Source organism: Pinus tabuliformis, chromosome 6 (assembly GCF_031772625.1).
Source record: "Pinus tabuliformis cultivar Carrire ecotype Pingquan chromosome 6, CPIR1, whole genome shotgun sequence".
Lineage (NCBI taxonomy): Eukaryota > Viridiplantae > Streptophyta > Pinopsida > Pinales > Pinaceae > Pinus > Pinus tabuliformis.
The window spans coordinates 1,759,502,280-1,759,515,955 of NC_142292.1; positions in this window are offsets into that span (position 1 = coordinate 1,759,502,280).

A 13,676-nucleotide genomic window follows, 5' to 3' on the forward strand; every position below is an offset into this window, starting at 1 on the left:
CCCAATATCTCAAAACCTCTGATACTCAGTGTTTCCGCGATCCACTTCTTCAGATATCTCAATATTCGCAATGCCTCCTACTTTCAATATATGATATATCTGATACCGGTTCCATCTGATAACATGACACCTCTTATATTCCCATCCTCAGCCTATATTGAGAATTTCATATCGAGTTTTTTCCCTCTAAATGGCCGATATACTATCACTGATATAGAAGTTATGATATCACTTCCTGCCTTTGCTTATTATCCATTATCTCTTTAAATATGATTTATCAGGAGTTTCCTATATCGTAACTTTCTAAAGTGTAGCCAAGTGATTTCTCCGATATATTTCTTCTAATACGATGATGTGTGCAAACCCACGTGAATTCACAGTTTTACTTTTAATATCCAAAAGTGGTGAATTTATTATTTTTAGATTATAATCAGCTTCATTCATTGTAGTTTAATTTCATCATAATTCACCCTTTAAGCCAGAAATCATTATGTAAAATCGTTATTTGTGCTAAGTCTTTTAGGTGAAGAAGTTATTGTTTAGTGTTATTTTTTTCATCACAGGATAGTACTGATAAGCGCAACTCAGAAGAAATGTCTAAAGTGGTTAAAGAAAAGAAGAAAATTGTTACTCAACAACAGTTGGCTACTCCACCAGCTGAAACCCTGATACACCAGGATTGATTTTTGATACAGTTTGTTCTCTAGATGCTGGAAATGTCTCTTGGGAATCTATTTATAAATTATTTGAGGATGAAGGACGAGTCATCATGGAAAGAACCATCACAACTGAGGATTCAACACTAGTATCTGATACCACTTACAGTGATGTGGTGTTGATGGTGTTGGACCCGCCAACATGTTAAGGGATCTCCCCGGTAAGAATTCCCAACTAGACCTCAGACCGTTTCGAGTAGGAGTCCCAATAGTGCGTAGTAAATCAATTCTTTGACTGCGATAGCGCGTAGAGGTAAGCAATATATCTTTGCCGGAATCAAGTGTGTGACCTTGCGGCAAGTGAAGAGAGATGCATGGGGAGGTTATAACACATGAAGGGTAAAAGGAAGTGTGTCCCTTAGAAGCCTATAATAATACGCAACCTAAAAGGAACACATGAGCGAATGACATCACGGGTTGGAAGCTGAATAGTCCACAATACAGGGTGACGGATTTAAACCAATCAACATGATTCCAATGAGATTCATACAATCACATACAAAGTATTTCATACATGAATGGGTAAGTTAAATAACATACATTGCTAAAGCAACTAGAATAGTCTAACTACAATAACAAAATATGCATGAAAACATGTTAGCTCTGTTATATTATATAAAGTGAGAGTTACACCCATACATACAACCATGACAACCACTAGCCCCAATCGTGGAATGTTACAGTCAACAACCCCTACTCCTCCAAAGAGATGTACTCGCTTTGCACTGTGGAGAAGTCAAGGCTCATCACAATATTGTTCAAGCCCTCTCAATTTATTTCCTGTTTTATGCATCTGTTAAATTGAATATACATTGCCCTTTTAATGCTTATATGATGCGCGAATATGTATGAATGTGTTGATTAAGTAAATACAAGATCGAATATTTATTTATGCGAAGTTGACTAACATTTGTAAGAAGATAAGTAAGATTCGCGGTGTAGTTTGGGGAAATGGTGCATTTCGCTGCCATAGTAGCATGAAAGCATCTTAGCCCCTGGTTAGGGCTACATGAAAGGTGATTATAACAGATTGCAAGGGTATTGAAGGTTAGAATAGTGCACGAAGATAAGCACAGTTGGACTAAATTGTCACCACAGACATCTCAAGGGTGTGGAAACCTGGTTCCAACATCCCCCCATACTGCTTCGGGTGAGACTTCAGTCCACACTCCATAGGCTGATGCCAAAAGGGCCAGTAGTGTATGGATTTGTTTGGCTAAATAACTCTGTACCTAGGTCAGGCCCCCTCAACCTGCCAACAAATGGTTCCGTTGCCGGAACTGGAATCTGCATAGAGATGTTTGATGTCGTATCATTGGAATCCAACTAAGAAGGAAATTGAAGTCTGGTTGGATAGAATAATTCACGAGTTCGCAGTGCAGGAGAATAGGAACCCATGACTATCAAAAGAAGAGTGGTTAGACTACTACCTATACATAGAGATCCATGAATCTTCTTTTCATGCTTTCCTAGTGAGCTATACGAGTGGATCGTGAAGCTAGAAGATAGCCAAGGGAGGTGGAAACTAGATGGTCCTATTGTGTGGACCCCAGAGTTAGTGCGAAGGTTGGAAGCATCGGAGGATAAGATCGCACATGCCGTTGATCATTGGCTCGATCATATTATAAGAGGATTCATTACTAAGTTCGCGGTTGACACCTCAGTTAGCTACAGCGAGGCAGAGCGACACTTTCTCAAAGGACTGCGAGGTAAGTACGTAAAGTCTTTGAATTCTTGGATTAAAATGCTATTGTGTGAAAATAGGGTTATGCAGTTACCTTGATGTTCGAGGCTACGTGAAGTGGAAAAGCTTACAGGAACGAGGGGGATAAGGGACTAGAAACTATCCCCTTGATTTCATCTCAACGAGGGGACGAGGAAGAGCTCGCGAAGGTCTCACCGCGAAGTGCGATCCATCTGATAAGGCAAATAATTCTGCGAATACCACCTCCACCCATACCACCACGAACTTCACCACCGTCACCTCCATCTTCACCCATACCACCTCCACCACCACCGCGATTCAATATGGCAAGCACAGTGAAGTTTCCTATATTCAAGGGTTTGGGAAATGAGGATCCAAACCAATTCTGGTTCGTAGTAAGGGTTGCATGGGAAGCGCAAGGAGTTATAGATGATAATATAAAGAAAGAGACACTGGTTAGTGCCCTGCAGGACCGCGTGCTAACCTGGTATATTAAGCACTCTAATGATAATCCAAATGCGGGAATTGCGGATATAAAAGCAGCGCTAAACAGAGAATTTAGCGGGCCGCAGTATGAAGCACAGTCAATCATTGGATTCAAAGAGATCGCGACGCTACCAAGCGAGACTCCTTAGGAGCTAGATCAAAGGCTAAAATGTATGATTCGCGAAGCTAATATGAATCTGACAGATGGACAACATCGCGAGTGGTTTGTAGCTTCGCTAATGCCACATTTCAGAAGTGTGTTATCGTAGCAGAAGATAACGATTCAGGCGGAGGACTTAGAGATTACTATGAGGCTACATGAGACCCCAATGCAAGATCTTAAATTAGGAGTTCAGCAGATCCACGCGCAGCTGAAGAATTTATGCCTTGAGATGCAGAGTCTGAAATAGGACAAGACAACTCGACCAGAAGTGCACAAAGAGGTATGGTGTGTAAAATGCAAGGGTCGGGGTCATGACAAGGACCACTGCCCATGACAAGGACTGATGCCCTTAATACTGGAAGTGCAAGAAGGACCTAGTGCAACACCTGCTTTGTGGTGCGCGATTTGTCAAATAGCAGGAAAACATGCCACGGACAATTGTCACTTGTTACAGAAGTATACGCAAAATTCGCAACAGTTGTTCTACAACTTTTGTAGGTAAGTGGGACACGATGAGCGCACTTGTAGGAGCTATGAGTTAATGATAGATAGAACTCCCACCTATAGAGTTTAGGCTGAAATGCAACCCCTTGACCAAAATTCAGGAATGATGCAAATATGATTTTAGGGGCGCGGACGAGGTCGGGGCGAAGGAGGACCCGGAAGAGGTCGCAGATGAGGCTGAGGTGGAGGAGGACCTGGAAGAGGTCGCAGACAATTTATATGCTACAATTTCGGAGGGATAGGACATTATGCCCACGATTGCACAAATCCAATGTGCTCATCGTGTTTGTATTGAAACTTGTTTGATCATGAGACAGAAGATTGTCCTACACTGATAGCTAGGATACGCGACAAAGGAGCGCTACCACCTCCCCCAACTCAGAACCTGTAGATGATGAGGTCTGAGCCGTGCGAGGAAGATCTGAATGTGAACATTGTGCTCCGAAGTGGAATCGCGATGGGAGATGATAAAGGAAAACAACCAGAATATAGTACTTGGGTTCACAAAGCTCTGGTGAAGGAAGCAGAGTTTGATTTGGAGCACACTCGGGAAACCTTCATGGAAGCCAAGAAGAGCTTCGCTGATGCCTCCACTTCAGGAAGAAAAGATAAACTGGAGCTGGAGATGGACCCATCTATGCTCACAATGTTCCTGGAAACATGTATGAAGCTACTACGTGACAATAAGGTGGTAAAAGGGTTATAGGAACTCATTAACAAATGCACTGGGACCGCGCTAGGAGAACCGCGCGTAGTCAGGAAGATCAAAAAACATAAGACAAGAACGAGAAGAGAAATGAGACTAACCATGCAGATCAGAGAATATGAGATGGATCAAGTCATCCTTGATTTAGGATTGGATGAAAATGTTCTGCCGAAACAAACATGGGAGCGAATGGGGAAACCTGCACTGCAGTGGTCTCCAATTCAGCTGTGAATGGTGAACCAACTTAAAATAATACCCATGGGGTGATTGCAGAGAATAACCATGGATATTGAGGGAGTAATCATGCTGGCAGACTTTGAAGTGATAGATATTGTCAATGACAACAATCCCTACCCCACGCTCTTAGGAATTGATAGGGCCACTGACATGAACAGGGTGATTAATCTAAAAAAGTAGAAACTGATATTTTAAAAGAATTCACTACGCATATTTATACCCCTGTACCTTGTTGAAGGATCGTGCTATACGAAGCTGGTGTGTGACTATGAAAATGATGATGATTTGGACTGCATCTATAAGATAACAACGTGAAACCAGGACTGGGTGAATCCCACCACGGATGGGCGGTGTTAGCCTCGCTGTCAAAAGGCCCAAAATTGGATCCATAAATGCTCTTGAAGTCTCCAAATTTTCTTAAAGATCATCTAATGATCAAAATCAGCATAAGAGGAAAACCCTTAAAAGGAAGGGAAAACACTATCCGGAGGCCAAAACACTAAAAAATCAGTAAAAACTACATATCGAAGGCTCTAACAGTTAAGGCACAACAACCGTTAGATCTGGCCAATCAACGACCTAGATCTAAGCGGCTAATCGCAATCGGCACTATCATAGAGGAGGACTTACGGAGGGGCGTAAGACATCGCCGATCAACGATCTCCGATGATCAAATCGGCGGGTTGCATCGGCAGTCACATCGGTGATTGTGATCAAATTGCATCATTGTATCGCATCGACACTATACTAAGGGGTGGGGCTTATTCACATACATCTGTGCGACCTGATAGTCCGGACCAGATGTAATTATATGTGATAATTCATATATTTGAGGTCCACAGCAAAGCTATTTTGCATGTATTTTTGTGTTTTTAACACATTTCAAAATACAAAGGGAAGACAGTGGACAAGCCTTTTTGTGATTGGCGATAGCGATGAATCCCAGACCCGAAAGGGTCCGCTAAGTGGAATATATGAAATTTGAGATCCGCAAGAGGGCCATTTTCAATGTATTTCATTTATTTATATGGTTTAATGAAAAACACAGGAACAGGGCTGAATGCGACTTGCGATAACCCTAAGGGCAGACCCGATGGGTAAATAAACCATTTTTTAGGACTTTTAAAGTCCAAAAATGAACAAACATTGCCGGGAGTTTACAACATTACAGTGTTTTCTATGTAAAACAAAAAACACTCATTATTAAACATTTTGAAGAGAAACTGAGGCCGAAAAACATATATAGCGCAACACAGCATGCCCAACTAGCCCGAAAAAAAAAAATTAAATAAATAAATAAAAAATAAAAAAAATATATATCATGGGCATCTATAACACAACACAACTCGAACCAGATACATCATGGAGCAACATAGCGTGACACGGCCGAAAAAAACAGAAGAGATTGTGGGCATCTATGTCAAGAGAGAGCTCCCTGCCAGTGCACCCAAAATATCAGAGAAGCGGTTACTCTTCTGTCAGAAGAAGAAACCTCTAAAGTCATGTGTGCTTAGATGGCATCAAAGTTGTTAAGGAGACAGGGAGGATGGATTGGGACCTCTCAAACCTCAGAAGGTTGAATATCATTATAAAGGTTATAAATATCTGAAAACTAGATGTAACAAGGGTTCAACTTTTGGAGATTATTCCTCCTCTGTTCATTCAAGCTTCTCATCTTCATTCTTGTAATATAAGCTTCTTTTGCCATTATATGTTCAATGTCCATTCTCTTTGTTGTTCTATTCTTGCACTTGAACAGTTTGTTCAAGTTTTCTTTGTGTTTAAGGCCAGATAACTGTCATCTTATCTTTGCTTTGATATATTAGATTTGCAAGCTTCTTTGCTGCCTCTATCTAGCCATTTATAAGTGTTATTATATATGCATCTGTCAGTATAGTTAGTAAGCTCATTTGATGCATGTAGCTAGCCATTCATATATGTTCATGTACGCAATCTGCTAGTACTGTCAGTATTCTCCATCTATCCATTAAATCTACAAACTATTGACATTAGTGGTCTAAAGCCTTATGTTGTTGAGGGTGTTCATGCATGTCTTGAGTGAGAATAGAGCTGAAATGGTTATCTGACTTGATCCAAACCATCATTCATTCCAATAGTTTTGAGAAAAATATTGAAGATTATATGTTACCATGCACCTTCGAGCTGCAACCTAGGAGAGTTTCCTAGAGTGCTAACATAATTGGCACCGTTACTGGGGAGAGTAAACTGAAGCTCAGCTTCCCTGGGAAATGACATAGATCTAGCTTTGATGATAGACAAAGTCCGTGCACTTTTTTGGTTGTAATCATCTATCTGGCAACTCTACTGGAGGTCGAACCTCTTAGCGACTCCACTTCATAGTTCTGGCTCAGTTTGTGAGGCGTACTCGGAGAAATCCTCAGAAGCTACAAGCTGACCCAGTACCTAACTCTGAAAAAATCATCAAAGAGAAAAAAGGTATTGCAAAAAGGAGCATCAGGTTTAGGTAAACCTAAACAATCTCCTATATCTCATCAAGAAAGGCTTGTAATAGAACAAATACATGTTGAGAGTATAGCATCTAATACTAGCAGTGAAGAAAAACTCTCAGAGATTCATAAATCTCCTTATTCCTTAGGTTCTCCTTTTGCTTTAAGCCTAAAGAAAACCTCACCTCCTATCCATCATACTCCTTTCGTCCTATCAGTCACTCCTCAGCCCTCTATCATTCAGGCTTCCAGTACTCTTTTACCTACCACAACTATGGCAAGTCCACAAGCACCTACCAAAATGGAAAGAATCATAGCTGCTAGGTATGGACCTCTAATACTGCCCACTCTTTTGAATGCTATGCCTACTGAAGAATATCAAAAATATAGGCCAAATTTCACTGGGACTGAAGGTGTTACTGCTAAAGAACATCTTGAGTCATTCTATAGCTATGCTGATAATCTAGACATTAGTGAAGATGATGTGTGGATGAGAGTCTTTATCCAAAGCCTAGATGGAGAGGCTAGAAAATGGTTCAGAGAACTAACCCCAAGATCTATAGCAGATATTGAAGCTTTATATGATGCATTCCTAAAGCATTGGGATGATAAGAAGGATCTCCTCTACTACCACACAAAGTTTGGTAGAGAGAAAATGGTGAGTTGCTATCTAATTTCAATAAGAGGTTTGACCGTATGTACGGCAAAATACCAGCTGAAGTAAAACCCACTACTACCTCTACTAAACTCACCTATGCTAGTGCTTTTGGTTCTGACTTCTACCTACTGTTGAGGGAGAGGTGATGTGCTACTTTGGCTGACATGCAGGATGCAGCCTTGGAAGTGGAAACAAACATAATGGTTGTAGAGAAGCTCAATGGAAATGTTGATAGAAGAAGACAAAGGGGCGAGTCTCCATCTTCCTTTGATCCTAAGATAGATAAAATGACCAAAATGATCAATTCATTAGCCTTTGAAATCTCCAAATTGAAGGTTAAGCAGCACTCGGGGAAGGGAAGAGTGCCTAATACCTTTTCTCCTAGAAATCCAAATCCAAATCTGTATAGAAGAACAAATGAGCAGTTGCAGATTTTGCAAAGAAACAAAGATGCTAATGAAGACCAAAGGGTGAAGGCTTCTTTTCAAAATGAATTCATGGAAGAATAGCAGTTTGAAGAATATGAGGAGATCCATTGTCTATAAGACAAAGGCAATGCTTCCTTTTTGACCTCAGCTACCTACGAAAAGTCATTATGCAATGACCAGATTAGCCAAGAATGGGATGATGAAGCTATTCTACAAACTGTAGATTAGCAAAGATATAATTTGAGGTCAAAGATAAATAATACCAAGGAAAATCTTGTTCAAATAGTTGTTGTCCCTGTAGTACAGCAAGCTAATAAGCAAAAACAACTAACAGTTGATCCCATCATCCTCAAAGCTCCATCTCATGAGGTAAGAGGCCTTGACAAGTCTCCTTCTCCCTTCAGTTTTCAATCAAAAATTCAGAAGCTGAGAATACCTATGCCTCTGATTGAACTAGTGAAGAACGAGTCCTTCAAAAGATCCATCCTCGAGGCCCTTGAGCCTAAAGCCATCCAAGCCCCCATTGACTATGTAAATCTGCAAGATGATAAGCCAACTGTTATTCTCAGCCCAATGATTGAAAATTGTGAAGACAGCTCCCCATCATTCTATGTCTCCTTGATTATTCATGATAAAATCCTTCACAACTACCTTCTAGACACTCGAGCCAGCCATAATCTAATGCCCAAGGCTGTCATGGATGAGTTGGGTCTTGACATCATTAAGCCTTATCACGGCCTATTTTCTTTTGACTCTAAGAAAGTGAAATGTCTAGGATTAATCAAGGACCTAGCCATCACTTTGTCTCAGATGCCTATGAAAATAATGATGATGGATATTGTGGTAGAAGACGTACCTCCCAAGTTTGGCATGTTACTTTCTAGAGGATGGATCAAGAGATTAGGTGGATCATTACAAAATGATCTATCCAATGCTACTGTCCCCATTTTCGGAGGTGAGAGCAAGATATTATATAGAGAGGTGCAGTTGGCTTATATAATCAGTGATGAAAAGAATCCCACCAATCATCCCATATATGCCATTGACACTGATTTGGAGCTTGTATTCTTCATTTTGAAGAATCCCAGTTGGCCTCCACGCAGCTCAAGAAACTAGTTTTCCAGATCGCAGAGGAAGAAAACCCACAAATTTTGGATATGTTCTTTGATGGAGCTTGCTCTAAGGAAGCTGTTGGGGCAGGTGTAGTCCTTGTGTCCCCAACACAAGAACACATTCATTTATCTTTCAAATTAACCTTCTAGGTCACAAACAACAATTCAGAGTACAAAGCTTTGATTCTGGGCTTAAGTGCTGCTAAAGAAATGAGTATCAAAGGCCTGAAAGTGTTTGGAGACACATATCTCATTATCCAGCAGTTAAATAAAACTTTCCAAGCTAAGCATCCAAGGTTGAAGGCATACAGAGATGAGGTATGGAGGCTCAAGGATTCTTTTAATGATTTCAACATTTCTTATATTCCAAGAATGAAGAACCAGCTTGTTGACTCCCTTGTTGTCTCTTCTAGCATGTTTATTCCTCCTTTGCCTCCTAAATTGACATATGAAGTTCAGGTAAAATACAGACCATCTCTACCTGACAATGTCAAATATTGGAGGGTTTTTGAAGATGATGAGGAAATTAACATATTTTTGCAAGTCATGGAGGAATTTTCTGAAATGCACATTGATCAGGAAAATGAAGCCATGGGAGAATGTGGCCAGCCCAAGCTAAAAAGCGAGATCGACCGAGGAAGTATCGTCCAACTGCCCAGTAATCACATGTTGAAAAGTGTGCAACAAGAAATGCTTGTTGAGAGTGCAACAAGATGATGGAGCTTAGTGAAAAGAGTCGCCTTTACTAAGTGGGCCCGCAGGCTATTTTTGGCGCAAGTCTATTTTTAGACTATGTCTATTTTTAGACATATGGATCATGTCTATGGATTGCAGGTTGCTGTTTATGGATGATTGGTCAAGTTGGGAAAAATAGATGGAATTCTATTTTTGATCACAGTGTGAGTGATCAGAGCCTATTTTTAGACTGGCTGTCAAAAATAGAAAAGTCAAATATTATTGTCTCATAATAATATTTGGACTATAAACTTGATCTTATTCTCTTGGAGCACTTCAAGATGAGCTACGGATGTGGTAAATGCAGATCCCAAAGGCAAATACATGGTTACCTATGGGATGACTAATATTTGCATGCAGGACTTTAGTTAGAACTCAAGTGAGTTGAGTTTAGTGGACTGGAGGTGCAGTTGATGGAGTTGTGTTCAGTTTAGCTTTGTTAAACTGGTTGTATTTAGTCTAACTGATCAATAGACTAGAGATGAGTTGGGTGAATTAGTTATTAATTAATTCACAAGTTATTAACTCATAATACAACTATAGAATACATCAATTAACTCAGTTGCATGTCAATGCATGTTCAGTTCAGCAGGGACAGGTGGTAGAGAATCATATTGCTATCAGTTGTGACTATAGTTGTGCACCAGATCTTGCACAATCAAGGGATTGAGTATGCCAATGAGTTTGCTCACGTATTTTCCCAGTATTGTATCCTTTGCTCACGTCCAACAAAGTGTGAGTGATTATTTTGAGGTGAAATACGAGTTTGGGAAGCCATTCTCATTAGTTCTTGAGTAGGTATTGAGCAGTGGAGGCAGGCAAGCAGCGGGAGAGATTTGGAGATCATATCTGAGTTGTATTGTGTGTAACAGGTGGAGCTGGTACAGGATTGCTTGTGATAAGCATTGTACTTTGTAATGTTACATGATTCAATCAATATAATATACAGATAGTGTGGGGTTTTTAGCGAGATGCTTTCCCCGGGATACATACTGTGTTAATGAGTTTGATTGATGCTTCTATGTGTGCCTGTGAATGTTTCTACTTCTGTAAATTGATGATCAACGTAGAGGAGATTATGTATTATACATGTTCCGCTTATAATTGTATGATCAGGATAATCTCCATTGAATATGTGTCATATTATTCAAAATTTCTACATCACATACCAAAAGGATTGGTGCCTCTAGAGAAGCGTTTTGATCATAACAACATGCCCTATAAGCCAGCCAAAATAGAGAATGAGTCTGCTATCTGTAAACATAACATAGGGAGCCCAACCCATCTGAAATTCATCAATCTATCCACTCATTTGTCTTCTGCCCAGAATTCCAAGTATTGTGCCCTCATGAAGCAATTCGTTGATATTTTTTCCTGGGAATAGAGTGATCTTAAAACTTATGACACACGCATCATACAACTTAAGATTTCACTAGAAAATAATACCACCCTTGTTAAGCAGAAGCTAAGACTTATTAGCCCTCACTTATTGCCTTTGATTGAGAAAGAAATCAAGAAGCTGTTGGATGCCAAAATCATAGTTCCCCTGAGATATTCAAAGTGGATAGCCAACCTTGTGGTGGTAAGAAAGAAAAATGGAGAAATCAGGCTTTGTGTTGACTTCAAAAATCTGAACAAGTGCTCTAAAAAAGATAACTATCCCCTGCCCAAGATGGAACACTTGCTGCAAAGAGTTTCAAGGGCTAGAGTCATGTCTTTCTTAGATGGATTTTCAGGTTACAATTAGATTGTTGTACACCCTGAAGATCAGGAAAAGACCGCCTTCACTACTCCTTGGGGCACTTTCATGTACTCCAAGATGTCTTTCGGATTGATGAGTGTTGGCACTACTTTTTAGAGGGCCATGGACATAGCCTTCGTGGGAGAGAAGTAAAAATTTGTCCTTATTTATCTTCATGACATAACAGTCTTCTCCAGCAGCCATAAAGATCATTTACAACATTTGAAGAAGGTCTTCCTAAAGTGCAGTCAGTTTGGAATTTTAGTCAACCCAAAGAAGTCACAGTTTGCTCTAGAAGAAGGCAAACTTATGGGACATATTGTTTCTACTAAAGGTGTGAAGATTGATCCAGCAAGGGTTCAAGCCATCTAGGCATTGTCCATCCCAAGGTCAAAAGGGACATTCAATCCTTCTTGGGTAAGATTAACTTCGTAAGGAGGTTCATTCCAAACTTTGCAGAGATGGTAAGGCACATCACTTCCATGCTGAAGAAAGGAGCAGAAATAAAATGGACAGATGCTTCAAGAAGCTCTTTTGAAGCCATCAAGCAAGCTATCATGGAAGCTCCCACTCTAATCAGCCCAGATTACACCAAGGAGTTTTTCATCTTCTCTTTTTCCTCTTATGATACACTTGCAGCAGTTTTGTTGCAGAAAAATGATGAAGGCATAGAGCACCCCGTGGCCTTTTTTAGCAAAACTTTAAGGGATGCTGAATTAAGGTATGACCTTATTGAAAAACAAGCTTATGCTCTCATAAAGTCTTTAAAGGCATTCATAATTTATATTCTTCATTCCAAAGTATTTGCATATGTACCTTCAGCTTTAGTAAAAGATGTCCTAACTCAACCAGATATTGATGGGAAGAGAGCTAAATGGATCACAAAATTCATAGAATTTAACATAGAGGTGAAGCCCACTAAGCTTGTCAAAGGCCAAGGCTTGGCTAAACTTATGGCTGAAGAAAATTGCAGCTTGTTAGATATAAATTCCATGAGTCTGAATTCAGATGATGAGAAGACAGAGGGAGTAGTGGAAGAGCAAAAGAAGAATTAGTCTTTGGCTGAAAATCTAGCCACATGTGAATGGTATTACAGCATAGTTCATTTTTTGCAAAAGCTAGAAGTCCCTCCTAGGTTTAGCTCAAGTCAAGCTCGTGCCATTAAACTTAGATCTGTGAAATTCTACATTAATAAAAATCTTATTTATTGGAAAGACCCATCAGGAATCCCATTGAGGTGTCTAGATAAAGAAAAATCTACGGAAGTCATGCACCAGTTCCATTCTAGCATCTGTGGAGGGCATCATTATTGGAAAACCATAGCTCACAAAATCATAAGGGCTGGGTATTATTGGCCTACTCTTTTCTCTAATGTGTTTTCTTTTGTGAAAGATTGTGACAAGTTTCAGAGGTTTGCAAGAAGGTAGTAGCTAAAATCCCTGCCCTTGAAGCCAGTACATGTCAATGGTCCCTTCCACCAGTGGGGCTTGGACTTTATATGTGAGATAAACCCACATTCTAGTGGCCAACACAAATGGATCTTGGTAGCCACTGATTATTTCACCAAGTGGATTAAGGCTATACGCACTAAGAATGCCAACCATCAAGTTGTCATAAAGTTCTTGAATGAGAATATTTTCACTAGATTTGGTTTCCCAACCATACTAGTCACTAATAATGCAACACCTTTCAAGGCAAAATAATTGGTGGACATGACTGAATCCATGGGTATTCAAGTAGTGCATTCTACCTCATATTATCCTCAAGGAAATGGCCTGGCAGAATCATCTAACAAGAGTCTAGTAAGGGTAATCAAAAAACTGTTAGAGGACAACAAAAAGAGCTGGGATTCCAAGTTGAAGTTTTCACTATGGGTTGACAGAGTTACCATCAAAAAGTCCATAGGGAATTCTCCATTTAAACTAGTTTATGGCGCTGATGGTGTTTTCCCTATCGAGTTGATTCTCCTTGTGGCTAAATTCTTGCAAGAAGAAAAATATGAAGATAATGACATGGT